We start from the raw sequence: 27,994 nt of genomic DNA on the forward strand, positions 1-27,994 counted from the left end.
AATTGACGATGAAGATTTGGATAACACTAGCATTTTGTCACTTGCGGTAATAACTCCACGTATGGAAGGTTCTGGATCATTTAGATTATCCCTAAGAATGGGGATGGCATTTTCTAGTCAAAAAATCAGTGAGAGTTGTCTGTATGGTCCTTTTATTTTTCCCTTCATATATTTCACTGTAACATTCTCACTGCTTCCCAAATCTGCCTATTGACTTTAACAAAGCAATCAACATTTGGGTCCATGTTTTCAAGCAACTGAAGCCCCTGATTTAATTTAGAAAGAACTTGAGCTAATCCTTTCACTATTAAATTTTTTGACAACTTCCCTCCTTCCTTTTCCTCATTTTTCTTTCTTCTTCAGCGGCTCTTTCCTCTTCAAAATCCGTTAAGTCCTGATCTGTCAATTCGCCTTCCTTGTGATCTACTGGCAATATCAAGTTCTAAATTCAGTATTCTTGCCATATGGATGACTTTTCCACTGATCTCTTCCATCATATTATCCTGATCAATTGCTTGGAGCGTGTTCACATAACTTGGCAATTTTTTCCATATCTCTTGTATGTGTATTAAAAAAAAAAAAATTTACTAACGATAAAATGTACCAAAAAAAGGACATTTGCAAGTGCGGTTTGTCATGACTTGAATACATCTTAAGTCAGGGACTACCTGTATGTTAAAGTTCCATGTATGTGTGCATCTATTTCAGATTCTCTATTCTGTCCTATTGTTCAATCTGTCCATCCTGGACTAGCACTATTCTAATTTAGTTGTTATAACCTTATTACTTAGTCTTAATTTCTAGTAATACAATTCCCTCTTCCCATTGTTTTTCTTCAAAAGTATCTCGGCTTAGCTTCACTAGTGATCTTAAAAATGCAAATCAAACCACAGCGTGACTCCGTTTTAGTCCCATTCAAATAGCCGAAACTCAGAAGTCTGATAATACTACTGCAGTGGCAAGGACACAGAGCAATATATATTGTCGTCGAGTGGATTCTGACTCATGGCCATCCCATGTGTGCAGAGTAGAATTGCCCTATTGGGTTTTGAAGGGTGTGACCTTTCAGGAGAAGATCACCAGGCCAGTCTTCTGAGGTGCCGCTGGGTGGGTTCAAACTGCCAACATTTTGACTAGTAGTCGAGGGCTTAATCAAAAACTGGTATCACACTTCAGAAAGCAATTTAGCACTGTCGTGTAAAGCTGAACGTTCGCATACTTCGAAGATCCAGAAATTCCAGTCCTAGGTATACACTTGGAGAATTTCAAAGGGAAGTAGAACATAGATGTAAATTATTTGGAATGTTGAAGTCCTTAGGTTAGGGGTGGATTAACGGTGGCACATTTTACAAGTTAACTAATTGAATATCATTTTTTTAAAGGATAAAAATAAAACAAAAGTTAATGTAACTATTATTCTCTTTGAAACGTGCCCCTGGTACAATAACTTAAATTGCTGAAGGTTTTTTTCCCCTAAATTAAAATAGTTTTGTTGTATATTTCCTAATATAAATGGTAGAATTATTGTAGTAAAAATGCAGATACTATAGAAAAGATTCTAAATAGTAAAATTCATCTGAATCCCACTACTCAGAGATAACCATTTAACTACTGTTTACATTTGGTGGGTCTTTTTTCAAATATCTGCTTAGATAGATAAGCCTATGCAGGTAACATTTCACAATCTTTCTACAACACTCAATTGATACATAATAATAAGGCACATTTATTGTTTGTTAACAAAATGTGAGGTTTTGTCCTAAGCAAGTAAGGGCATTAACCTATTTATTCCTTATAACGATATAAAGAATCAAGTGGAATTATTATCACTATTTTATAGACGAGAAAATTGAGGCTTGGAGAGGTTAAGTAATTCACTCATGAGCACAAAGCTTAGTAATGGTAGAGAAAAGATTCAAACTCAGGTTTGTCAGACTCCAATGCCCAAGCTCTTAACCAGAGCCCTGTACTGCCAGATATTCTCTGATACACAGCTAATCCTCTACTGATAAACTCTTAAGTTATTTCTGCTTTTTTTTTCAACCATAAACCACACAGTGAGCATATGCATGTCTTTGTACTTTTTGTATTTATCTGCTTGTCTCTTTAATATAAGTTCCACCCAGGAAGTTGGCACAAGGCAGTCTCTTCATTTCAAATATGCTGCTTTCTTAAGGTTGTGCAAATGTTGAATATGTTAAAGTCACACTGGCTAACAGATTAATGCCACCTAAGATAACTGTAAAATGTCATTGCGTGTCAGCTTATATACAACTGTTTGTTATATGAAAGTCCATTATGAGTATTGATGTATAACGTATGAAAGTGTGGTTTGCACTGAGACCAAAGTAGAACCTAACTCACACTTCCACCCATCAGGCGTGTTTTACCAAATCTTTACTAACACTGGGTTTTATCAATCATTATAGCCATTGCAAACTTACTGCTCAAATTTTAATTGCTCATATTACTAGTGAAGTTGATAATATCTTATGCATTTTACCTTTCCATATCCTTTGCCCATTTCATTCGCATGTTTGTCCCTTTGGTTTTTATTTGTGAGAGCACTTTGTCACATTTATTGCAACAATTGCACAACTTCCACAAAGTTAGTAGTGCTAATAATACACAGAGTGAGAGTCCCAGGTGTATACATATTTATTCAATTCTGAACTTCAATTAGAATTGCATGTATTTCCTGCAAGCTTTGAGTATCTACTTTAACAGAAAACCTCAGTCTGAAAAAAAAAACAAAAGTATTTTGTTTTGCTTATTTATCTTTTAGTTTTCCTTTTTTTTTTTCCTGAGAGATAGACCAGGAGTTTCCATAAAATCAAAAAGTGTCCTGCAGCTCTGACATCTTCTTGAAGGACTTCACCAAATCACTATTGAATAGAACTCTCCTTATTACTCATAGCTCTTCCATCACGTATTCCGTATTTATTAAGGTGACTTATTAAAAAGAAGCACCACCGAAAAAGGAGGACGGGAAACTCTATGCCCTGGATACTGATCGTGGTTCCCCTGTAAACTAGCTTTGAGGGATCAGCCAATTATTTAGGTCTTTCTGTGACTCAGTGTTCCTATCTTTATATTGGCAAATAGCCTTCTCCAACCTCATGGGAATATGGTGGAAATTGGTAATATTATGTTTTCAAAATACTCAGTGCTAAGATAATGTACAAATTATAATTTTTTTTTAAATATTTATAACTATGCTCTCTCTCTTTTGCTATTAAATTAGGCCACAGAAGATATCAGACAATAATGCAATTAGGGAAATTGGGTAGTTTGTGGGTTCGTTTTTTTAACCTTCAAGTCCAGGTTAATTAAAAGAGAAAGAGAGAAAAATAGAGAATAGTATCTAATATGAATCGAGCAAGTGATCTGTGCACCCTCTTGATGGTTCCTAGGTACAGCCTGGCAGGTGTTGCCCATGAAAATAAGTTGTCTTCATATTTTGATTTTCAAATGGCCACCAAAAGCCCTCTGGCTGCCAAATAACATCCTCATAAATGCTGCATAATATCTGAAATCTTTCCATTAAAAATTATCCACTCATAAAGTTATTCATGTGTCCATCAGAAACAGTTCTTACTATGTGTAAGATCCTATATTAGAAACAGGGAAAAAAAAGAATAAGGAATGACTCACACTCTGGTGAGTGAGAAATAAATATACATATTCCTTGCAACATGACAAGAGCAATAGTAGGCTTAATCAATTACTTGGAATAGGACACTGGGTTTCTTAAAGGCACCCAAGATGGTAGGATGAATAAGGAATTAACATTTTTGTGATTAATACATTTGGTATGGTTTCACAGGTTTGACTATCATTACTCAAGGTCCAACGCAATGAACTGTCTTTACAAAAAGTTTGCAGATCCCTGTGTCCATCCTTGACTTTATTATTAAAATCAGCTGTGTTCGGTAGGATATCAACTATATAAAACATGCAGAGAGAGAAAATAGACTAAAGAAATAAATACAGAAAAACATTTACAATGGAGAATTCCCCCAGGAAGTTGCCAAGTTCATGGTCAGGCTGGGCCAGTGAAGGTGAAAATCTAGCAAGAGCTAGTTTCTGACATTTCAAGCGCCTGTATCATTTATTAGCTCTTTTATTTACTTACTCTTTGTTAATGAACGTGCTTGTGTTATTGTTGTTAGGTGCCATCACGTCAATTCCGACTCATAGTGACACTATGTACAACAGAACCAAGCACTGCCTGGTCCTAAGCCACCCTCCCAATCGTTGCTATGTTTGAGCCCATTGTTGTAGCTACTGTGTCGTCCATCTCCCTGAGGGTCTTCCTCTTTTCTGCTGACATTCTACCTTACCAAGCACGATGTCCTTCTCCGGGGACTGATCCCTCCTGACAACATATCCAAAGTACAGGAATGAAGTGTCACCATCCTAGCTTTAAAGGAACACTCTGGCTGTGTTTCTTCCAAGACAGACTTGTTCCGTCTTCCGCCAGTCCACGGTATATTCAATATTCTTCGCCAACACCATAGTTCAAATCATCAATTCTTCTTCACTTTCCCTTATTCATTGCCCAGCTTTTGCATGCATATGAGGCAATTGAAAATATCATGTCTTTGGCCAGGTGCACCTTAGTCCTCAAAGTGACATCTTTGCTTTACAACATTTTAAAGAGGCCTTTTGCTGCAGATTTGTTCAATGCAGATTTGTCATTTGATTTCTTGACTGCTACTTCCAAGGGCACTGATTGTGGATCCAAGTAAAATGAAATCCTTGACAAATTCAATATTTTCTCTGTTTATCATGATGTTGCTTGTTGATCCAGTTGTGAGGATTTTTGTTTTATGTTGAAGTGAAATCCACACTTAAAGCTGTGGTCTTTGATCTTCATCAGTAAGTGTTTCAAGTCCTCTTCATTTTCAGCAAGCAAGGCTCTGTCATCTGCATAACACAGGTTGTTAATTTAGTCTTTCTCAAATTCTGATGCAACAATCTTTTTCAAATTAGTGAAAGTACATGGTATTAATACATGCAGGTACTTTCTCATCAGATGGGTTCATATTCACTTTTGTTTTTGATAAAAATTACACAGCCACCAAAGAAGAACCCAAAGAAATTTCTAAAGAGTTTTGTGGTTATCAAAAGTTTAAAAACCACCGCTCTACATCATCACTTGGGGTCAGGAACCCACAGGCTCAAGGTTAACAGAGGAAATTCTGCACTTTGGCCGCTAAACGGAAGTTGCTTAAAAGTTAGTCTTGGTCCCACTGTTCATGAAGCCCTGGTGACACAGTGGTTAAAAGCTCAGCTGCTAACTAAATGGTCAACAGTTTGAATCCACCAGGCACTCTTTGGAAACCCTATAGGGGAGTTCTACTCTGTCCTGTAGGGCCACTATGAGTCAGAATTGACTTGACTGCAACGGGTTTGGTTTGAGTGGAACACTGTTCTTTGTCGTGCCTTGTTCTCCAGGGAAGGTTAGGTTGGAAAAGAAAAAGATACCTGATCTCTAGGATGTGAAGCCAACCGCTTCATCAGGAAATTAAAAGGAATAACCACAGAAGTATTTTTTTCGGGAAGACTGCCATTTTGCCACAGAGTCTGCCATAAACTCCAAATTCTCTGTGGTGCAGAATTCACAGCATATATGGATTTCTTAAACTGAATGTCAGACTCAGTCTGCCTGCCAAAGAAATATATATTGACCAGGGCCTGAGGCCCACCATGAGTGACCAACAGCTGCCCACAGGAGATAATCCTGAGAGGCCAATGCTGTAGTGGAAACCAAGCACTGTAGAATCTGGTCAACCCAGCTCAGCCACTGTGAGATGTGTAACATGAAGAAGAACCAAAATCATCCCACCTCACAGATGTGAGAGTTAGAACGTACAAAATGTCTGGATCATGGGAGGGACTCCATAAGTGGTTGTGATTGTAATCAAAACACAATGAAATCTCAAAGACACTGAAACTAGACCAACGTGTGCCAGAGAAGTTGGTGACAAAGGAGCAACACAGGCTTTTAATCAGAGCCTATTATTTTATTTTTATGAATAATAATGATTGATTTATTGGAGTCAGCAACACCTATAATTCTCTGCTTCACCATACCTGGCCTCTCCCCTGTGTCCCAAACACCAGCAGGAAGATGTAGGCATATCTCTGGACAGCTCTAACCTCAAGACATTGCCTTCTTTCCAGTGAAAGAATTAGTCACAAATACAGCATGTGGGTTACCTAATTTACAAATTAACTAAAATGGTCTTTTTATTTTAATTTTAACTGAAAAAGTGTACTTTTTTTTTTTTTCCTGGTAGAGCATAAAGGGGGGGAAAAAAGTAGATAGAGGCTCAGTCTACTTATTTAGTATCAGTTCCTCAAGTCAATAACCTATACCTCAGAACCTAGAATGATTCTGAGAATGCATGCATTACCTTAAAGGGGATTAATACTGGACTGAAGCTGAATGGGTCCCGAAGTTTGATCATTGAAACAAATTTGAAAAAAATGTAGTCTTATCAGAGAACTATTCTGGCCATCCATGTAGAATAGCAGCCCCTACCCTATTCCTAAAGTATCTATCTTGCCCCCTACTTTATTTTGACTCATATCTCTTATCACAACCTGACGTATTTTCCTATATTCTCTGCCTCGTTGTCTCTCCCTAATAGAATGTAATCTCCACGACCTCAAGATTTTGTTTCACTATGTATCCTCAGTGCCTATAAAGATGTAGGAATTCAGTAAATATGTATTGACTTCAATGAACATAAGCTAATTTTCTTATCATTTTCTACTTTCTTCTGAGAACTAAAAGTAGCCCTGTTCGGTTTAACTTGGTGCTAAGTACTTTACGATGATATTATCCTAGTATGAGAAACCATGTAAGATTTAAAATAATTTTCCAACATTCTGTGACTTAAGGGTAGAAAGGATGGGAAGGTCAGAGGATAAAAAAGGATGGGAAGGTCAGAGGATATAGGTGTTAAAAATAGGCCTTAAGTGTTACCTAGTCAATCCATCATCTTCTCCCCTCAGTGTTTTCAAATAGGGAAACAAATTAAAATTATGGGCAACATCAGGAAACTAACACCCATCCTGCCACATCCCTCAGGAAGGCTCAGTGAAAGTCTGAAGAAAGGCCAGCAACAACAAAACGTATGATATCCAAGGGATTAAGATTCATGTATCTGTTTTTCCAACTACATAAGACTGAGCTCTTGTTGGAAAATGGGGAATGAAACTTTCCTGTGGTGGACGCGTGCTTGCACACTAGTCTTCTCTCCGTCAGCTTCGGTGGCCCTTTTCTGCTGATCCTTTTCATAGTTCAGTGCATTTGGCTAGGACATTTATCGGGGCAAAATTAATTATAATCTGCCATGCAGCTGGGGAAATGCACACAGTTCCAGTGCATCTACTTCCTGTCATTCTGTAAATGGCATTATTTCAGTAACTTTTAAAAAAACCCAAAGCATTAGTCAAGTGTCTTCCTTTTAAGTGTTATATTTAATGCTCAAAATTTACTACACATTCTCTTATTTGTGGTATTCTTAATATCTTTGAATGTTGATGTTGTTGTTAGGTGCCGTTGAATCAGTTCCAACCCTATGTACAACAGAATGAAACACTGCCTGGTCCTGCGCCATCCTCAAAGTCACTGTAATCCTTGAGCTCATTCTTGTAGCCACTGTATCAGTCCATCCCTTTGAGGGTCTTCCTCTTTTTCCCTGACCCTCTACTTTACCAAGCAGGATGCCCTTCTCCAGGGACTGATCCCACCTAATAGCATGTCCAAACTATGTGAGACATAGCCTCGCCATCTTTGCTTCTAAGGAGCATTCTGGTTGTACTTCTTCCAAGACTGAGTAGTTCGTTCTTTGGACAGTCCGTGGAATATTCAATATTCTTCACCAACACCACGATTCAAAGGCATCAATCCTTCTTCAGTCTTCCTTATTCATCGTTCAGCTTGGCATGCATATGAGACGATTGGAAACTCCATAGCTTGGGTCATATGCACCTTAGTCTTCATGGTGACATCTTTGCTTTTGAACACATTAAAGAGGTCTTTTGCAGCAGATTTGCCCAATGCACTGTCTTGACTGTTTTTATTGTATTTTATTTTTATTGTACTTTAGATGAAGGTTTACAGAACGAACTAGTTTCTCATCAAACAGTTCACGCATTGTTCTATGACATTGGTTAACAACCCCACGACATGTCAGCACTCTTCCTTTTCAACTCTGGGCTCCCTATTACCAGCTTTCCTGTTCCCTCCTGCCTTCCAATCTCTGCCCCAGGGCTGGTGCACCCCTTTAGTCTTGTTTTGTTCCATGGACCTGTTCAATCTTTAGCTAAAGAGTGAACCTCAGAAGTGACCTCATTATTGAGCTGAAAGGGTGTCTGGGGGCCATACTCTCAGGGTTTCTCCAGTCTCTGTCAGGTTAACAAGTCTGGTCTTCCTTTTTGAGTTGAATTTTGTTCTACGTTTTTCTCCAGCTCTGTCCAGGGTCCTCTATTGTGATCCCTGTCAGAACAGTCAGTGGTGGTAGCTGGGTACCATCTCTTTGTACTGGACTCAGTCTGGTGGAGGCTGTGGTAGACGTGATCCATTAGTCCTTTTGTACTAATCTTTCCCTTGTATCTTTGGTTTTCTTCATTCTTCCTTGCTTCAGAAGGGGTGAGACCAGTGGAATATCCTAGATGGCTGCTCACAGGCTTTTAAGACCCCAGACACTACTCACCAAAGTAGAATGTAGAAGTACTCTTTATAAACCATGTTATGCCAATTTAGCTAGATATTCCCCGAGATCATGGTCCCCACAGCCAGCAATTCAGTCTCTTGGGGAGTTTGGATGTGTCTATGGAGCTACCATATCCTTGCCTTGTACAGGTTGTGCTGGCTTCCCTAGTATTGTGTACTGTCTTACCCTTCACCAAAGTTACCACTTATCTATTGTCTATTAAGTGTTTTACCATCCCCACCCCTCTGCTCCCTTGTAACCATCAAAGATAGTTTCTTTTTGTATGTAAACCTTTTCATGAGTATTTACAGTAGTGGTCTCATACAATATTTGCCCTTTTGTGATTGACTTATTTCCCTCAGCATAATGCCCTCCAGGTTCATCCATGGTATGAGATGTTTCACAGATTCATCTTTGTTCTTTATCATTGTATAATACTCCATCATGTGTATGTAACATGGTTTGTTTATCCATTTATCTGCTGATGGGGATCTAGGTTGTTTCCATGTTTTTGCTATTGTGAACAATGTTGCAGTGAACATGGCTGTGCCTACATCTATTCGTGTGACAACTCTTATTTCTCTAGGATATATTGCTAGGAGTGGAATTGCTGGATCATATGGTATTTCTATTTCTAGCTTTCTAAAGGAGTGCCATATCGTTTTCCAAAATGGTTGTATCGTTTTGCGTTCCCACCAGCGTGCATAAAAGTTCTGATCTCCCCATAACATCTCCAACATTTGCTATTTCCTGTTTTATTGAGTTGTACCAGTAAAGCTGGGGGTGAGATGGCATCTCATTGTGGTTTTGATTTGCATTTCTCTAATGGCTAGAGATCATAAGCATTTCCTCACGTGTCTGCTGGCCACTTGAATGTTGTCCTTGGTGAAGTGTCTGTTCATTTCCTTTGCCCATTTTTTTATTGGATTATTTGTCTTTTTGTTGTAGAGGTGTTGGATTTTCTTGCAGACTTTAGAGATTAGGCCTTTGTCTGATTTGCAATACCCAAAAATTTTTTCCCAGTCTCTAGGTTCTCTTTTTACTCTTTTGGTAAAGACTTTTCATGAGCATAAGTGTTTAATTTTTAGAAGATCCAAGTTATCTAGCTTACCCTCTGGAACTTGTGTGTTGTTGGTTTTGGTTCGTACCCTGCTAATGCCATGTATTAGGGCCTCTAGCCTTGATCCTATTTTTTCTTCTATGAACTTCGTGGTTTTGGGCTTTATATTTAGGTCTTTGATCCATTTCAAGTTAGTTTTTCTATATGGTGTGAGGCATGGGTCCTGTTTCAGTTTTTTGCAGGTGGACATTCCATTTTGCCAGCACCATTTGTTCCCCATTTGATGGACTTCGAGCCCTTGTTGAAGATCAGGTGACCATAAGTGGATGGATTTACATCTGGGTTCTCAATTCTGTTCCATTGGTCAATGTATCTGTCGTTGTACCAGTACCAGGCTGTTTTGACTACCGTAGCTGTTTCTGAGTTCTCCTACTTTATTCTTCAATAGTGCTTTACTTATCCAGGGCTTCTTCCCTTTCTACATAAAGTTAATAAGTTTTTCCATCTCTAAAGAATGTTGTTGGTATTTGGATCAGTATTGCATTGTATTTGTAAATCGCTTTGGGTAGAATTGTCATTTTCACAATGTTGAGTCTACCTATCCATGAGCATGGTATGTTTTTCCATTTATGCAGATCTCTTTTGGTTTCTTGCAGTAGTGTTTTGTAGTTTTCTTCATATAGGTCTTTTACTTCCCTGGTTAAATTTATTCCCAGGTATTTTATCTTTTTAGGGGCTATTATAAGTGGTATTGTTTTCCTGTTTTCCTTTTCATCACTCTCTTTATTGGTGTATAAGAAAAATCCAACTGATTTTTGTATGTTTATCTTGTACCCTACTGTTCTGAATCTATTAATTCCAGGAGTTCTCTCATGGAGTCTTTTGGGTTTTCTGTGTGTAGTATCATATCATCCACAAATCATTACCAATTTGGATGCCCTTTATTTCTGTTTCTCCCCTTTTTGCTTTAGCTAGGGCTTCCAACACCATGTTAAATAGGAGTGGTGGTAAAGGGCATCCTTGTCTTGTTCCTGTTCTCAGGGGGAATGTTTTCAGCCTCTTTCCATTAAGAATGATGTCGGCCATTTGTTTTGCATATATACCCTTTATTATGTTGAGAAATTTTCCTTCTATTCCTATTTTATTGAGACTCTTTATTAGGAATGGGTGCTGAACTTTGTCAAATGCCTTTTCTGTGTCACATGATTCTTTTCTTTCTTTTTATTTATGTGGTAGATTACTATGATTGATTTTCTAATGCTGAACCATCCTTGCATACCTGGTATGAACCCTACTTGGTTGTGGTGTATTTTTTTTTTATATGATGCTGAATTCTATTGGCTAGAGTTTTGTTGAGAATTTTTGCATCTATATTCATGAGGGATATTAGTCTGTAATTTTCTTTTTTCGTGGTGTCTTTGCCTGGTTTTGGTATCAGGGTTAAGCTGGCTTCATAGAATGAATTCAGAAGTATTGTTTCCTTTTCTATGTTCTGAAATAGTTTGAGTAGTACTGATGTAAGCTCTTCTCTGAATGTTTGGTAGAATTCTCCAGTGAAGCCATCTGGGCCAGGGCTTTTTTTGGTTGGGTTTTTTTTTTTTCTTACCTTTTCAATCTCTTCTCTTGGCATGGGTCTGTTCAGATTTTCAAAGTCATTTAGTGTTAGTTTGGGCCTTTTCTGACTTTAAATCACTCTGTATTTCCTTGTTCTGTTTGCAAGGCAGCCTCTCTATCTATGTACAGGTTCCTCATGAGCACAATTAAGTGTTCTGGAATTCTTATTCTTTGAAATGTTATCCATAATTTGTTATGACCCACACAGTTGAATGCATTTGCATAGTCAAGATAACACAGGTAAATCTTTTTTGTGTATTCTCTGCTTTCAGCCAGGAGCCATTTGACATCAGTAATGATATCCCTGGTTCCATGTCCTTTTCCGAATCCAGCTTGAATTTCTGGCAGTTCCCTGTGGATATACTGCTGCAGCCACTTTTGAACGATCCTCAACAAAATTTTACTTGTGTGTGATATTAGTGCTCTTGTTCAATAATTTCCTCATTCCGTTGGATCAACTTTCTTAGGAATGGGCACAAATATGGATCTTTACCAGTCAGTTGGCCAGGAAGCCACCTTCCAATTTCTTGGCCTAGATGAGAGAGCACTTATAGCACTGCATCCTTTTGTTGTAACATCTCAGTTGATATTCCATCAATTCCTGGAGCCTTGCTTTTCACCAATGCCTTCAGTGCAGCTTGGACTTCTACCTTCAGTACCATCAGTTCCTGATCATATGTTACCTCCTGAAATGGTTGAATGTCAACCAATTCTTTTTGGTATAGTGACTCTGTGTACTCCTTTCATCTTCTTTTGATACTTCCTGCATTATTTAATATTTTTCCCGTAGAATCCTTCAGTGTTGCAATTCGAGATTTGAATTTTTCTTCAGTTCTTTCAGCTTGAAAAATGCCAAGCATGTTCTTCCCTTTTGGTTTTCTAACTCCAGATCTTTGCACATGTCATTATAATACTTTACTTTGTCTTCTTGTGCTGCCCTTTGAAATCTTCTGTTCAGCTCTTTTACTTCATTTCTTCCTTTTGCTTTAGCTACCAGACATTCAAGAGTAAGCTTCAGAGTCTCTTCTGACGTTCATTCTGGTCTTTTCTTTCTTTCCTATCTTTTTAATGACCTCTTGCTTTCTTCATATATGATGTCATTCCACAACCCATCTGGTCATTAGTATTCAATTCATCAAATCTATTCTTGAGATGGTCTCTAAATTCAAGTGGGATATACTCAAGGCCATACTTTGGCTCTCCTGGATTTGTTCTAATTTTCTTAAGTTTCAACTTGAATTTGCACATGAGCAATTGATGGTCTGTTTTGCAGTCAACCCGTGGCCTTGTTCTGACTGATGATATTGAGCGTTTCCATCATCTCTTTGAAAAAATGTAGTAGGTTTGATTACTGTGTATTCCATCTGGTGAGGTCCAGGTGTATAGTCACTATTTATGTTCGTGAAAAAACGTATTTGCAATGAAGTAGTTGGTGTTGCAAAATTCTATCATGTGATCTCTGGTGTCATTTCTGTCACCAAGGTCATATTTTCTAACTCACAATCCTTTTCCTTTGTTTCCAACTTTTGCATTCCAATCACCAGTAGTTATCAATGCATCCTGATTGCATGATCGATCAATTTCAGACTGCAGAAGCTGGTAAAAATCTTCAATTGCTTCATCCTTGGCTTTAGTGGTTGGTACAGAAATTTGAATAATAGTCATATTAACTGGTCTTCCTTGTAGGCATACGGATATTATTCCATCACCGACAACAGCGTACTTCAGGTTAGATCTTGAAATGTTCTTTTTGATGATGAATGCATTGCCATTCCTCTTCAAGTTGTCATGCCAGGCATAATAGACCACATGATTGTCTGATTCAAAATGGCTAGTACCAGTACATTTCAGCTCACTAATGCCTGGGATATCGATGTTCATGCATTCCATTTCATTTTTTACAATTTCCAGTTTTCCTAGATTCGTACTTCCTACTTTCCACATTCTGATTATTAGTGGATGTTTGCAGCTTTTCTTCTCATTTTGCATCATGCTACATCGACACATGAAGGTCCCAAAAGCTTGACTCCATCCAAGCCATAAATGTAAAGCTCTATTCATGCTAACTTCCAGCCAATATTTTCTAGTCCTTCTGCATACCTGTAAAAGTTTTATTTTCTCCTTAGCTGTTTAGACTGAGCTTACAACTCACCTTTTCCTTCTCTTTATCATCATGATTATTTTCCTTTAGGTCTCAACCAATTCCCTATAGAAATGATAATCACCTTGACTTCACCACCCTCTACTCTCACAGAGCCTGCCTTTTTTTCTGCTCTGGTTCCTTCCTCTTATCTGCATGTTTTATGTATTATTTCTGACATAGGAATTTTCTTAATCCTCATATTTTTATTTCCATTTATAACATCCCACTCCATTAATTTCCAAGTTAGCCATCAAAATCAAAGATGGAATCATCCTCCCACAGATATAGCCAGTTGGTGATCCAAACATTAAAAAAAGAAAAGAAGCATCTTTGGGTATTTCTCCAGGATCTGAATTCTTTTCAGGTAGCTCAAATAAATCTTCAAAGGGCAGTTGCATTTATATAACTTCCATAACGGAGTTTAGTAAATGGTTAAGCTTTGCTTTAATTTGTGCTTATAATGTTGGCGGGGAGAAAATGCTACCCCTTTTAGCAAACAGGTCCTAGATGTAAATATATCAAAAACAGTTCAAACAAGTTTTAAGTGTACTTTAGGCATTTCTGATTAGGATCCAAAAAAAAATTGCATTTCTAGAAATCCAAGGAAGCAAAATAAATCCAAATAGCAAAATGGGAAAGACATGATTTCCTTCCAGTGGGGAGAAGAGAGTGAATTAATTATTGGGTCTTTTATGCCTGTAATGGGTTTTTTTTTTTTTATGCCTGTAATGGGGTTAGTTGTTGAAAAGTATTAAATTTTTTCTCCTTTCTACACTGGTGTTTGTAGTGGACATTTGCCACCATGGTGGCAGTCTGATATCCTATGTCTGTGCAAGTCCCCTACATGAGTCCTCTTCCCCAAGGTAGAATCTACAGCTCCATTTCTAACCTGTACTCACTGGCATATGGCTTAAGCTAAACCAATCAAACTGCCCCTAAGAGCTTGAATTCAGAAGATATCAACATGGAGGGAGAGGACTCTACATGGAATCCATTTTTGGAACAGTATGATGATTATGAACAAGAGTCAGAGAGTTTCAAGAAGTCACCTTTGCAGGGAGGTCCTAGGGAATATGATCCATTAAATTTCTAAGATTCACACTTGTGCCTGTGATTAGTGCCAAGAGGACTCACCTGTAGGCAGTCCCAAAGTGTGCTTTCAGAATTGTTCCTGATTAGAGCATGAATGGGAAACCCCGGTGGCGTAGTGGTGAAGTGTTATGGCTGCTAACCAAAGGGTCAGCAGTTTAAATCCACCAGGTGCTCCTTGGAAACTCCATGGGGCAGTTCTACTCTGTCCTATAGGGTCACTGTGAGTCAGAATTGACTTGATGGCACTGGGCTTTAGAGCATGAATAGGGAAACCCTGGTGCCATAGTGGTTAAGAGTTATGGCTGCTAACCAAAAGGTGGACAGTTCAAACCCACCAGGCACTCCTTGGAAACCCTATGGGGTTTGGGCTTTTTTGTTTGTTTGTTTAGACTGTCAATGGAGCCCTAGTGGTGCTGTGGTTAAGAGCTACAGCTGCTAACCAAAAGTTCAGCAGTTCAAATTCACCAGCCACTCCTTAGAAGCCCTATGGGTCAACTCTACTCTGTTCTACCCTGGTGGCGTAGTGATTAATAGCTACAGGTACTAATCAGAAGGTTGGCAGCTGGAATCCACCAGTCGCTCATTGGAAATGCTATGGGGCAGTTCTACTTTATCTTTTAGGGTAGCTATGAGTTGGAATTGACTTGATGGCAACAAGCTTGAGTTTTGTTTTGTTCTTTTTATGAGTTGGGATCAACTCGACGGCATATAACAACAACAGATCATGAATAATTGGAGCTCTGGTGGCACAGTGGTTAAGCAGTCGGCTGCTAACCAAAAGGTCGGCAGTTCAAATCCACCACCTGCTCCTTGGATACCCTATGAGGCAGTTCTACTCTGTCCTATAGGCTTGTTAGGAGTTGGAATCGTGTCAACAGCAACGGGCTTTTTGGTTTAGACCATGAATTATGGTGTTGGCATTATAGGTTTTGGACTGCCAGAGAGCAGACAAATCTGTCTTGGAAGAAGTACAGCCAGAATTCTCCTTTATAAGCTAGGATGGCAAGACTTCATCTCAAGTACTTTGGACATGTTATCAGGAGGGACCAGTCCCTGGGGAAGGACTCATGCTTAATAAAGTTGAGGGTCAGTGAAAAAGAGGAAGACCCTCGATGAGATGGGTTGACACAGTGGCTGCAACAATGGGCTCAAGCATAACGAGGATTGTGAAGATGGCTAAGGACCAGGCAGTGTTTCGTTCTGTTGTGCATAGTGCTGGTATGAGTTGGAACTGACTGGATGGCACCTAACAACAACAACAGCAATAACAAGACCATGTTCTATTGTTTACAAGCGAGAACTCAGACTGAAAGAGTGACCTTCATAGGTAGCCCACGATATGCTTTTGATGAGAAATTGCCAAATGTAGTTAGATCTTTATTATTCTTTTTGAGGCAACGTAGTACTGAGGAAAGAAATGAGATTCAGTCAACAGGCCTAGGTCTAAGTCTTGGCTTTGAAATTACTAACTTGATACTAGGAATCACCAACTTTCCCAAGCCTCCATTTGTTCATCTGAAAATGAAGACTACTTCTACCTCATGAGGTTATTTTGGATAAGTAAATGATATTAGTCAAAAAGCATTTAGCAGAGAATAGTAGACTCTCAGTTTATGTTATTTACATTTACTCTCCAAAAACATGGGATGATGTTCTTCTTACTCCAAAGTGCTTTAAAGATTTGGTAAGGCTCTCCATTTGATTAGATGCACTAGCTTAGAAACAGTGGTAACAATGGAGAAAATAGTTGAACATTTTAAGATGATAGAAACACTTTTAACAAGAATAAGCTGAATTTTTTTTGAGAAGTAGCAACTCTATGATTTAAAAATAATAATTGTATATTAGTGTTACATCCAAACAAGACATTAGTATATCTTGTGAATAAGGTAGATCCATAGAAATTGCATGTTTAGGCAAGATGATGTTGGAAGAATCCCCTATATATGTTCCAGTAAGTTAGGGATGGTTTCATTGAGGAAGTGATATTTCTAGAAACAAAAAAGTATGTAGTTTATTTCAGTTGAAAAATAAATTTTTTCCTTATATGAATATTAATTATGAATATAATTAATATATAATTAACATATAATTAATGAATATTAATTATGGAGAAAGTATTTTAAAAAACAGACAAGCAAAAATTAAAAGTTAAAATCACCTATAATTCTACTAACCAGAATATTTCATATGCATTTAGGTACAGATATACATAGATAACAAAAATGAGAAAAAACTTTACACTGTTCTTTAGCCTGCTTTTTTTTTTTTCTCACCCAAAAACATGCATGAGAATAGTCCAGACCTTTTTTAATGGCCATAGAGAATTCCCCTAAATGTGCGTAACAAAATTTATTTAACTAATCTTCTATTTGTGGACATTTAGGTAAAAAGAGGATGGCTAAAAGCAAGGCTCCAGGAATTAATGGAATGCCAATTGAGCTGTTTCAACAAACAGAGGCAGCGCTGGAGGTACTCACTCATCCATGTCAAGCCTTCTGGCCAACGAACTGGAAGAGATCAATATTTGTGCCCATTCTAAAGAAAGGTGACCCAACAGAATGTGGAAATTATCAAACAATATCATTAATAAAACACACAAGTGAAATTTTGCTGAAGATCATTCAAAAGCTATTGCAGGAGTACACCAACAGGGAACTGCAGAAGCTCCAGCTGGGTTCAGAAGAGGACACGGAACCAGGGATATCACTGCTGATGTCAGATGGGTCTTGGCTGAAAGCAGAGAATACCAGAAGGATGTTTACCTGTGTTTTATTGACTATGCAAAGGCTTTCAACTGTGTGGATGATAACAAATTATGGGTAGCATTGCAAAGAATGGGAATTCCAGAACACTTAAGTGTGCTCATGAGGAACCTTTACACAGACCAAGAGGCAGTTAGTTGTTGGAACAGAACAAGGGAATACAGCATTGTTTAAAGTCAGGAAAGGTGTGCGTCAGGGTTGTATCTTTTCACCATACTTAATCTGTATGCTGAAAAAATAATCTGAGAAACTGAAGTATATGAAGAAAAACATGGCATCAGAATTGGAGGAAGACTCATTAACAACCTGTGATATCCAGATGACACGACCTTGCTTGTTGAAAGTGAAGAGGACTTGAAGCACTTGCTGATGAAGATCAAATCCTTCAGTACGGATTACACCTCAAAATAAAGAAAGTAAAAATCTTCACAACTGGACCAATGAGCAACATCATGATAAAAAGAAAAAAGATTGACATTGTCAAGGATTACATTATACTTGTATCCACAATCGATGTTATTGAAAGCAGCAGTCAAGAAATCAAATGGCGTATTGCATTGGGCAGGTCTGCAAAAGACCTCTTTAAAATATTAAAAAGCAAAGATGTCACTTTAAGGACTAAGGTGTACCTGATCCAAGCCAGGGTATTTTCAATTACCTCATGCGCATATGAAAACTGGACAGTGAATAAGGAAGACCAAAGAAGAATTGACGCCTTTGAATTATGGTGTTGGTGAAGAATACTGAATATGTCAGGGACTGCCAGAAGAATGAACAAGTCTATCTTGGAAGAAGTACAACCAAAGCATTCCTTAGAAGTAAGCATAGTGAGACGTCATCACACGTACTTTGAACTTCCTATTAGAAGGGACCAGTCCCTGGAGAAGGACATCATGCTTGGTAAAGTAGAGGGTCAATGAAAATGAGGAAGACTCTGAATGAGATGGATTGACACAGTGGCTGCAACAATGGGCTCAAGCATAACGATTTTGAGGATGGCACAGGACTGAGCAATGTGTCCTTTGGTTGTACATGGGGTTGCTATGAATTGGAACAGACTCGATGGCACCTAACAACAACAACTTGGCTACTTTCTTTTGGAACCTGTTGACCCATTGCCACTGAGTTGATTCTGACTCATAGCAACCCTGTAGGATAGAAAAGAACTGCCCCATAGAGTTTCGAAGGCTGTAAATCTTTTTTTTTTTTTTTTTTACTGTACTAGGCTTTTCTTTTGTTTCTTTTTTATTGTACTTTAGATGAAGGTTTACAGAACAAACTAGTTTCTCATTAAGCAATCAGTACACATATTGTTTTGTGACATTGGTTGCCAACTCCACAACATGTCAACACTCTCCCCTTCTGTACATCGGGTTCCCTATTACCAGCTTTCCTGTTCCCTCCTGCCTTCTCGTCTTTGCCCCTGCACTGGTGTGCCCGTTTTGTCTCCTTTTGTTTCAGGGGCCTATCTAATCTTTGGCTGAAGGGCGAACCTCAGGAGTAAATTCCTTACTGAGCCAAAACGGTGTCCAGGGGACATACTCTTAGGGTTTTTCCAGTCTCTGTCAGGCCAGTAAGTCTGGTCTTTTTTCATGAGTTAGAATTTTGTTCTACATGTTTTCTCTACCTCTGTCCAGGACTCTGTATTGTGATCCCTGTCAGAGCAGCCAGTGGTAGCCAGGCACCATCTGGTTGTAGCAAACTCAGTCTGGTGGAGGCTGTGGTAGTTGTGATGAATTAGTCATTTGGACTAATCTTTCCCTGTATCTTTGATTTTCTTCATTCTCCCTTGCTCCAGACAGGGTGAGACCAGTGGAGTATCTTAGATGGCCACTCACAAGCTTTTAAGATCCCAGACACTACTTACCAAAGTAGAATGTAGGACATTTTCTTTAAAAACTATGTTATACCAATTGAGCTAGATGTTCTCTGAGACCATGGTCCCCACATCCCTTAGCCTAGCAATTCAGTCCCTCAGGGAGTTTAGATGTGTCTATGGAGCCTCCTGGAAACCCTGGTGGCATAGTGGTTAAGTACTACGGCTGCTAACCAAAGGGTCGGCAGTTCAAATCCGCCAGGCTTTCCTTGGAAACTCTATGGGGCAGTTCTACTCTGTCCTATAGGGTCGCTATGAGTCAGAATTGACTTGACAGCACTGGATTTGGGTTTTTTGTTTTATGGAACTTCCATGACCTTGCCCAAGGTTGTAAATCTTTAGGGAAGCAGATTGCCACATCTTTCTCCTAAGGAGCTGCTGGTGGGTTCCAACCTCTCAATTTGCAGCTGAGCACTTTAACCCCTGTGACACCAGAGCTCCTTTTGCATTTGGAGGGGGTTTGTTTTTATTACCAGGAGCAGGACCAGATTGCACAACAACAAGGTATGCACAGGCTTACCTTTGCATAATTACTAATCTGTAGTGAACTATTTCACCTGGGTTTTACCACATCTCAGATTACTACAGATTAGTATTTACCACAAGTAAACCCATGCTTACCCCGTTTACCGGGTAATCTGTCCCTGTCAAGGACTGTAAATTTGAAAAAAGGCTTTGATTCTGTAGGAAAGCACTGTGGGGTTAAGAGAGAGAGATAGATGCCAGCCATACCTAGAAGCAGAATCTTTGACGTGGTGAAAAAAACGTGAAATTGTTCACTACAGATGATCTGGTAAGCAACATAAGCACCATGCTTACCTTGCCTATTGGATAATCCACTCTTGACCAAGGTTGCAATGAATATTCTTTTGGGTATATCTTTAAGCACTAGTCCAATCATTTCTTTGGGCAAATTCCCAAAAGCACCACTGCTGAGTCCAGTGGTATCCATTGGTTTCTTCGCATCACCCACATCTGTGGATGAGAATTACACTCCCAGAACCCATCTCAGTGAAAAAAGTATAAAAACAAGTCTGGGGTTGTTTTTGATAAAGTAGCACAAAACCTGGTAGAAGTGACCCTAATAACAGCAATGGTACTCTTGCTGAAGCCTGGCTCATCCTAAAAGAACAGAAATGTTGCTGTAAATAGATTAAACAAACAGTTGCTCCCAAGGTCCGCTCATGGCGACCCCAGGTGTTGCAGAGTAGAACTGCAGTCATAGGGTTTTAAGGCTGTGGCGTTTCAGAAGCAGATCACGACGCCTATCTTCCAAGATAGCTCTGGGTGGATTTGAATCACCAACCCTTCTGTTAGTTGTTGAACACATAACTGTACCACCCAGGAACTCCCATTGTATAAAAAGATTATATGGAGGCAAATCACATCACTGCTGCTATCTTCCCATCACTTCCTCTCTCTGTCTCTCAGTCTCACAAACACACCACCCAACATGCTGGTACACACCGTGCTGAGTGTTAACTACATCACGTTAGTGGAATTCACAGTGCGCCTATGTGGTTTCTTGAAAGTAACCAAAACTGCAGTGAAATTTTGTCACCACTGGTGATGAATACTTTCAAAAAACCATTAGTCCTTAGATTCAGACCACCATCAGACGTTCCTCAGAGGCTAAACTTAGTCATATGCACTAAGCTTCTCCAGTCACCCTAATGTGATCGGGTAATCCAGATTCCTTCTCAGGTCATTGGCTCCTTCCATATGTTGCTATAAGTTCTGATGTTAGGTTGTATAAGCAGAAGTTAAAACAATCTGTTAAGTGCCAAGATTTGCTGTTGAAAGTGGAAATTAAAAAAAAAATAAAGGGGGAAAAATTGGGAAATGCATTTTAATTTGGTGTGAGAGTATGAAAATGTAGGAATTTAATGATTTGCTTTGACTATAAAAGTCCTAAGGAGCCCTGGTGGTGCAATGATTAAGCACTTGGCTACTAACCACAAGGTCAGCAGTTTGAATCCACCAGGCACTCCACAGGAGAAAAGACCTGGTGATGTTCTCCCATAAAGATTATAACTCAGGAAACCCTATGGAGCAGTTCTACTCTGTCACATGGAGTCACTATGAGTTGGAATCAACTCAACAGCACACAACATAAAATTCTTACACTTAAATCCACAGAAAAAATGTAGCAGGCCTAAAGCCCAATAGAAAAGATTTTCCTAATGTTTACCCTTCATTGCCAAGAATTGACATGGGAAGAGCAGTGCACATAGACCCACCATGAAAAGTTATAATGACAGAATTTCCATTACATAGTTCCAAGGGAACAAGTGTGCTTGTGGGCATCCTGTAAAAGACCATATTTTTTCATGTGAACATATACTCGAATTTTATGATAGGAAGTACATAGAAAACTACTACAGACAGGTTTATGCTCAAGAAGATAAAATCCATGCACAATCACAGAACTCAAACATGATCTAGTTATTTCTGACAGTTCAAAAGGAATGGTTGAAAGGGCTGGGAGTGCCTGGGCCAGAGCGAAGAAAACTTCAAGAAGACAGACTGATCTTCAACCACTGGAAGAAGGATTACTTGCAATCAATATGCTCCACTGAAATCAATCTAAGATGAGAGGAAGGAAGCCACAGAGAAGAATAACCAAGCAAACAGACTTGTCTACGCTGAGAATTTCTCACTCTAGAGGTGTCAGGCAGAAGCTAACAGAGCTTATAAAAGGTGTTATAATGTGGAGCCATTTAGTCAAGGAGTCAATAGCAGGAAGTCTATTAAAGTCATAGAATCAAATCTACAGCTTCAGACTCCAAAACACCCAGTTTATATTATTTTTATTTTAATGTGGTTTTGATTCTTCATGGAATATCTACCTCCAAGAGGAAGCATATTGTAGTGGTTCAGATGGCAGGCTCTGGAACCAGCATGCCGTGTTCCTATCCTGATTAATCTCTTACTAACTACGATCTTCCGCAATTTACTTAATACACTTAATCGCCCTGTGTCTCAGTTTCTTGGTCTATAGAAAATGAAGGCAATAATACTAATTACCACATGGGACTGTTCCAAGAATGAAAAAGTTAACACATGTAAAGTACTTAGAATCATTCCTTATGTGTATTCACTACGTATTCATTGATGCTATTAATATATTAAGATTATACAAAATCTTGTTTTTCAGAGTGCAAATTCTTAAAAGAATATTTTAGAGTTATGCTATGTGAGGATAATTATCCACTTAATCCAGTAGAGAGGGAACAAAACACTTGCTTTTGCTTAAGTGACTAAACAACTGAAGGAAAATCTTTTCTGATTTGCCTAGAAACTTAACTTTCCTTTTCATTTTTTCCTTTTCAGATTTGGAGTTTGAACCCACATCACTGACCAAGCACATTCTGTTTCTACATGATCTGTTTTTTTTTTTTTTTTTTTTTGAATAGGGAGGTTAAGAGTGCAGCATGGGAAGGAGGTGGGGAGACAGAGCCAGATCTGCTGCTCTGCAGAGCATATTTCTGTATTAAGTGCGAGCTGGACTGAATTCTTTTGAGGTCTCTTCCAAACAGTGTTGCCAGGTCTCTTCCAACTAAGGTTGCCAAATAAAATACAGAATGCCCAGTTAAATATGAATTCCAGATACATAACAATTTTTTAGCATAACTATACCCCAAACATCGTATGCTTATACTAAAAATTATTCATTGTTTACCTGAAATTCTAATTAGGCAGCCCTACTTCCAGTTGTGAGGACATGAAGCTGTGATTCACGTGTGTATAGTACTTAGCTACAAACGACAAAGGGAATATTATTTTCCTGTTAGGCTTTGGTCCCTTATCCAAAATCCACTCTAGCTACCTTTCAGTAAGATCCTATAACTGTAGTTTTATTTGTGTACCACTTTTTTAGGGCCCACTCATAAGCATGCCTGCATTTTCTAGTTTTGGGGAACATAAGCCAGTTGACTAAAAGAGAAAGCAGAATGAATCAGCTTCTATTATCTTCTGTTTTCTCTATCAAGGGGAATGATTTTCAAACTGACAAGGCTAGGGCAAACAATTAAAAGAGATTTGACGTTGAAGAAAGATGGTAAATAGCAAGAGAGAATCTAGGCACTTTAATAAGTTCAAGTCTCTATATCACGATGAATTATGTCAGTGTGCCTCAAAGCCAGACTTTGCCCTTCCCATGTCACCCTACCTGAGACCATTAATTTTCTCCTTTGTAGGCACAGCCTTACATCTGATCACTAATAAATCTGGACATAGAGTTTGGCTAACCAGCATCCACACACCTATCCTTTTGGATGAAGCCCAAGATAAATGGGAGGCAAGCCCCTACATCCCACTGTGGACATTGGAAAAAGACACACGTTTTCTCTCCCAGTCCTCTGAAAGCAAGGTAAACTTAGTCAAATGGACACTTCTCCCTAAGGGTGAAGTAGTTTGAAGATAGTCAGGGATTATTTGTGGGGGCTGTGACAGAATCAAGAATCCAGTGGCAAGGCTGTGTTGGCATCTGGCCGGTAGAGATGGTGCCAGCAGCAGCAAGCTGAGGAAACTGCTCTGTGGAGGCATCTCAATTATCCCTTGCCTGCATGTTCTGTCAGCTGGATTCTCCAGATTTTCTGACAACTCAGTGAACTATCCAACAGCTTTCTTATAAATTTCTTCCTCTTAAGTTATCCAGAGCTATTTTCTGTTTGCATCCTAGAATCCTGACCAGAACAGCCCCAAAGCCATTGCCCTCCCATAGCACACATGCCCAGTCTCCAGGACAGAGCTTCTCTTTTGCTCTTGCACTTTCTATACCTCTTGCCAAACCTCGACCTATGAACAGGAGCTCTGAGTGGAGCCCAGTTTTTCCTCTACATTCAGACCAAAAAGATATGGAATGACTTTCTGATTTTCAAAGGTATATCTTCTTCGAGTCCATGACACTCTGCTCTGCCAGCCTGTTTGTATCCTACTGTTGCTGAATCATGACAATATTTGTGCCACAATATATGAACATGGACCCACCAAGCCCACCCATCATTGAGGACATTTTACTTTTAATTCCCCGCTATCCATGTGCCCTTATGTTGCCCCAAGGAAACATGCCAGCCTGAGATACTAACAGTACATAAGCAGTGTAAGTAATACCTAAAAAATCATAGAAAATGAAACAGTGCCAGAAGATGGGAAGCAAGTATTGTCTCCATCTGCAAATATGAGGAATTGGTAGATTCCAAAACAACACAATTTTGAGTTTGACCCAGCTTCTAGAACAGATTATTAGATAATTTTTTTGTATTTAGAAAAAGAAGCCATGATTAGTAGAAATCAGGTAAGATTCACTAAAAACTGTTATGTCGACCTAACAATAATGTCCTTTAAATTAAAATTTTCATTATAACACATGAACATGGCTTAAAAAATTTCAAATACCTTTGTAAGGCAAAGATATATAATGAACATAAATGATTTCTGACTCACTCATCCTGAGCCCCCCAGTCTTGATCCCTAGAGAAAACTGTGTTTAACTCTTTTACCTATTCTATAAACCACCCAAACCAAACCCACTGCCATCAAGTTGCTTCCATCTCATAGCGACCCTACAGGACAGAGTAGAACTGCCCCATAGAGTTTCCAAGGAGCTATAGTGATACTTATATATGGTGGGTTGAGAGGTATAGAGGACAAATTGTCCCCATCCTCAAGGATCTCCAAGAAAATTTCGCAGATCATCAGTACTTTTTTCTCCTGCTTTCATTCAGACCCACAGCAGGCAATGTGTTTTTTCCAGAGCTTCTCATTAGCCCCCATTCCCTCTTCATGCTAACCAGCCAAAGTTCAAAATGATTATTATTATTATTATTTGCCCAACATGGATTGAACCTTCCTCAGCTTGGTATAGTGACTGACAGGAAGGTTGGGCTGCTTCGCCACTGTCAGTCAGTACAGAATGTTTGTGGTAGACCACCTAGAAGCCAAGGTTGGGGGCAGACAGCAGAGCAGAGAGGAAATAGTTTATAACTTGAAAGCATTGAGTGGAGGGGAGCTCAAGACACATAGGAAAACTCTGACCTGCCCTCAGCCCCCAAGTTTCTCAGCCTTTGCTATTCAGACCTAAAATCTTACTCATTAGACTTTCCACAGGAGACTCTAAAGTTCTCAGGTCCTTCTGTTGAGCCACGATTTCCTGCAAGTGCAAGCACACCAACACAGCCACCTAACCAACAGGCTGGTGAAAGGGCCATCTGCACGGGGTGGGCTCTGCAAGAGAAGCTGGTGGTCTGAGTGGAGCTACTGTGTGAGTGGAAAAGCTGACCTTTGTTCCATTCACCACCACATAAATGTCACATTCTACTTCTCTCCCTAAATAATAATTATTCTTCATGAAGCTTCACCATGTGACTCTAGGTTACAGCATTTTTTAATTCAATGTGTTTTCTGTATACTACATTCTGTGAGGTACATGTGGCAAAGGCCACTTTTCTAAGTCAAACTTTCTACTGTGATATCCACGTGCCCTCATGATTGCTGTTGCTTTCCCATGACCTTCACCTGATATTGCTGGTGAATCAATAACTCCACTCTAAGAAGAAGAATCCTTGGCACCTTCATGGTGTTGGACTAGCTAGGATGCACCTTGAATCCCTTTAAAGTATCCTATCAATCCCCAGAGGTCCTGAGGCATATGAGGGCCTATATGAGAGTTGGGTTATGGATCCAAACATTTGTCATATCCTAAGCTCCATCTTTTTCATCATAGCTAGTTGCCCTCAAATCAACTCCAGCTCATGGCGACCTTACGTACAACAGACCAAAACATTGCCTGGTCCAGCATTATTCTCATGACCACCAGCATGTTCGAACCCATTGTTGTGGCTATTGTGGCAGTCCATCTCACCTGAGGATGTGTCCAAAGCAAGCAAGACAATGTTTTGTTTTGTGATCCATAGGTTTTCACTGGCTAATTTTTAGAAGTAGATTGCCAGGTCTTTCTTCCTATCTTAGTCCGGAAGCTTTGCTGAAACCTGTCTACCAGGGGTGACCTTGCTGGTATTTGAAATACCAGTGGCATAGCTTCCAGCTACCACAGTAACACGCAGAACAGCAAACTGATATGTAGGTGGTTTTGTGTCACTGGGAATTAGAATTTCGATGTCAATCAAAATTGATTCACCTCATGCTTGTTTGACAGCAATTAATTCATATTTTTACTCATCCACTCAGTAGACTTTTTACTAAGTATCTAGCAACTCCAACCCCAGTGATGGCACTGGGTACAATGGTACAGTCAAGGAAACAACTTTAATACGGGAAAACAATATGGTGACAGAGAAAAGCAGAGGGTGCTATGGGACCACAGAGATGGAGCATCTCCCCTCATGGATAGAGATGAGAAGGAAAGAAACTCAGAGGATTGATCACTGAAATGAGCCTCAGAAAATGAGTAGGTAACCATAAAAATAAGGAAGGAGAGGCACTCCAGTCTTCTAGGCAAAGGGAAAGCACAAAGACATGGAGAGGAAGGTGAGAGGCAAACACACAGGTATGGATGGGGCGAAGTGGTGTGCAATGAGATGTAGGACAGCAGAGGTAGGAGGAGGCCAAATGTCAAAGGATTTCACATTTTAACCCAGCACGTGGATTTTAACTTCAAGGCGTTTAGGAAGCACTTTAACCAAAGTGGTAATGTAAGATACCAGGTAGGAGAATTTTGGTGAGGTTACCCATTAATTGGAATAGTTATCTAATTAAATACCTGCTGCTTGTCTGTACTTTCCTCAGGGTCAGGCACATAATAAACCAAACCAAACCCATTCCTGTAGAGTCAGTTCTGACTCATGGCAGCCCCAAGTGTTACAGAGTAGAACTGCTCCATAGGGTTTTCTTGGCTGTAATCTTTACAGAAGCAGATCGCCACCCTTTCTTTCGCAGTGCCACTGGGTGGATTTGAACTGCCAACCTTTATGTTAGTAGTCATTACAAACTGCTTACACTGCCCAGGGACTTGTTGATTTGACTGTCTTCTTTCATGTCAAGGTTCTCTTTCTTCTTTGACCACTCAAGAAGCATGGGCATATTGTCTTGCCACTGGGTGCCTAAGAGCTTGTGAAAAAAAAGCTCAAGTACTTCTCTGTGGCTTTCTGCATTTCACTGCTGGCCTAAGAGGACCCCTCCAAAACAATAGGGGAAGGTGTTAAAGAGGGCTGAGGTAGCTTGAGCTTGGCCAAGAATCCCAAAATTACAATGAGTAGATGCCAGTTAAGTGAATTGTGGCAAGGCTTTCACCCAGCAGAAAGAATTAGTAGTATAGGAGCACCGTATTCCCCAAGGGGAATTAGTCAAGGAATCAGAACTAGACTCAGCTCCAGCACTAGCATACTGTGTCACCTTGGATAGGTCACTTAAATGAAGTCTCAGCACCCTCATGTAAAGATGTGGAAAAAATAACATCAATTATGACTATCAAGTGTGATTTCAAAATTAAAGACATAAGAAAATACTTTGTATGCATTAAAATATTGTAAAAAGTAAGTTCTTGTCATTGTTATCATCAGTGGCTCTGCATCTATATAGAGTCTATTAAGGCTACTCTTGCACCAAGCATCTGTCAGCTTCTTGTATTGTGATGGCTTGTGTGTTGCTGTGATACTGGAAGCCTTGCCACCAGTATTTCAAATACCAGCAGGGTCACCCATGGTGGACAGGTTTCTGGGATATCATTGCTGATGTCAGGTGGATCTTGGC

This window comes from Elephas maximus, chromosome 3 (genome assembly GCF_024166365.1).
Source record: "Elephas maximus indicus isolate mEleMax1 chromosome 3, mEleMax1 primary haplotype, whole genome shotgun sequence".
In the NCBI taxonomy this organism is placed as follows: Eukaryota; Metazoa; Chordata; class Mammalia; order Proboscidea; family Elephantidae; genus Elephas; species Elephas maximus.